Consider the following 2845-nt stretch of genomic DNA (forward strand, 5'->3'; position numbering starts at 1 on the left):
CAATCGGATATACTATAATCATTATATATTGGTAGTCCTTTGATAGAAATTATGCTCGGGAACAACACCTCTTATTGACTTTGGCAGTGCCCGCACTGAAGACGGGATAGTCCAACTTGGGAGGGTACCGCCCTCCATATAGCACACGTTTGCGTTTAAAAGTACTCTAAAAATAAATGATTGATTTATCACAGAGTATTACAAATCATAATAATCATAGAAGCTATGGTAATAGCTGGTATAATGACAATGGCATGGGATATATTGATAAATGCGAACATAATACTGTGTACGAAATTAAAAGAACACCCCTTTCATTAGAATATTCCAAATGAGAAATGGGATTCCCCCCCAGCCGGCCGGCACGTCACACAAAAGTCGTAATCAGTTCTCCTTTTCGCATGTGTTGCATTTCCGTGTCCCCGTGCATGCTAGAGTTTAGTATGGTACTAAAATCTTGTTAAATCTTGAAGATGGAAGTACTGTACTCAACCTCCTTGGACTGAGGGACAAAGCAACGTTAGCCCTGTCCTGGCCGGGTGAGCAACACCGAAGCTCCAGCTCCCGGAAGTGGGGCGGAAAAATAATCTGGATCGGATGCTCTAATACAACATCGCGTTACATGTCCGTAACGCCCCAGTTTCAACTAACGTGGATGTGCAACACAGTGGCAATCACTGACATTCTCTGGCGGGACCTAAAGACAAGGTTAGATAGTATTTTTGTGCTACCTGAGCCTGTATATGAAGTACTACGTAACTACGCCAGTCTTTTATTTGTCGGACGTAATGTTACACCTGCAACAGTGGGGTTCCACCACCAACTGTTCCAAAGCCTACTCGCCTCCAGGCTCCAGTGTGTTTCATTTGTGCTAGCCTGTCAACAAGAACTTCCCGCACTAGTCTATTGATAGGTTAAGCCTGTCAATAAGAATTTTTTTCACCATTTTTTTAAACAATTGACAGACAGTCCCGGCCCTGTACATTTGTTGCTGGGATTTCGGAAAAACCGTAACTTTGTTGCTGTGCAAATGAGGCTTTGGAGGACTCATGGGCATGGTATCAAACATGACATGGGGTCGACCACCTACGCCCATATTTGGCTGCCTGTTTACTCACCCAGGCCATATATAAAACAGTTCACTGATTTTAGGTTTTTGGTATGAAGTTAACACGATCATGATCTAACACATAACGCATGATTAATGAGGAAAGCTAATAAACCCAATGCGGTCCATGATAGGGCTATTCAATCATGTGACCTTTATGATTAAGAAGGAAAGGAACATTGTAAGAATTATAGATATAGATTATACAAATTCACAATAGTAATGGCGAATTCTACTGAGAATGTGTAGACTATTGGAGATGGTTAGGAAACGGTTAGGACATGGTTGACGCAAAATTTCATATCTATGGCATGTGTCATATTATGAAATTTTGCGTCCATAAATGTTAACTTAATGTCTCCATGCATGGATTATGTAGATGTAGAAGACATCTGAATAAAATTTAAAAATGCACTGGATATTCTATGGAGGTATGACATCTCAGAACTCATTTGTTTATTTCCATGAAAAATGGAGATATAGTTTTGGGAGTGTCTGTGTTTCTGGATTTTTGTAGTCAGCATAAGTCAATAACCTCTGGGTGGATTACGATATTTGATATGTGGGTAGATGTTGGGAAAACGAATGTCAAAATGAATTTTGGCCTCCTCGTATTCGACCTTGTTACTGCATCATAACTTCTGTTTTTTTTGTCTTTTGACCTGGACGTGCTATGGTCTTGATTATTTGGTTGCAGATAGCTTGTGGTGTAAGGAAGAAGTGGTGTATGTTTGGGCCCCCTAACAGCTTGCTATGGAACTGCAGGGGCATTTCTGTCAATCTTCCAAGGGGAATAACAAACTTAAGGATTGATGGATTTCCATGATATCTACTATGCAAGTAGTTTGGACAGAGATGTAAACGATGAATTGTGAATTAACAAATTGATACTTGATTTGAATATTTCATGAGGAAAAATCTATAATTGTAGTGTTTTTCATTATAGGACTCAAATACATGTAACATAGTTTGTGGCTGGTGTAACATAAACAGATAACAATTATGCAAATATGTGCTTAATTTGCATACATAAAAGTGCAATAATTCCTCTAAATGTTAAATGATTGTCAGACTATCAACACAGTGTGATGGGTGTATTACAGTTATTCAAAGGTGAACATAACCAACCATAGAATCTAGATTATGTATACAACTATACATAGAAGACATTTGCATAATCAGGATACTAGTATTTCATGGAGATATGTGGTCTCCGAACTCTTGTTGTAAATTCATTGGGTTGAGGAGGTGGAAGACATACACACATTGATGAACTGTCCGAGGGTGGATGCCGTCGTTCATTCGGTCAACCGGCCTTTAATATGACATTGTATATGTACAACAAAGGAAAGCAGGTCATTTATATCATTATCACTTAGACATTGTCATATATCTAGCCGTGACGACTCAGTTTCGGAGGGCGCATTACATTATATAGTAGCCCACAGACGAGATCCAGTTTTAGTTCGTTCAACCTGTTTTCTTGCTGGCCAGGCCGAATTCTTGCTCTTCCTGCTTTCTGAACCCTTTAACCTATAATTAGCCTGACTAAAATCATGCCCCTAGCGGCTGGCCCTACAATTACCACTGCCCGACAGTTTGGTAGCTCTTGTTCCTAGGAGTATAAGATCCTCTACTCACTAATGATTGACAAGATATAACCCTAAGAACACCTATACTCCGGATGCGGGTCCATATGGGACCTGGGCTATGGGGAAAATGGAGCCTACTATTGGT

General features: G+C 39.9%; 1 long non-coding RNA gene across 1 annotated transcript in view; it reads left to right on the forward strand.

The window, feature by feature from the left end:
• The first annotated feature begins 374 nt into the window (after positions 1-374).
• LOC118423567 overlaps positions 375-2845 on the forward strand; it is a 6001-nt gene continuing 3530 nt past the window's right edge. The window contains exon 1 of the long non-coding RNA XR_004832069.1: positions 375-708. This is a non-coding gene — a long non-coding RNA (uncharacterized LOC118423567). The remainder of the gene's footprint in view (positions 709-2845) is intronic.

Source organism: Branchiostoma floridae, chromosome 9 (assembly GCF_000003815.2).
Source record: "Branchiostoma floridae strain S238N-H82 chromosome 9, Bfl_VNyyK, whole genome shotgun sequence".
Taxonomy (NCBI): domain Eukaryota; kingdom Metazoa; phylum Chordata; class Leptocardii; order Amphioxiformes; family Branchiostomatidae; genus Branchiostoma; species Branchiostoma floridae.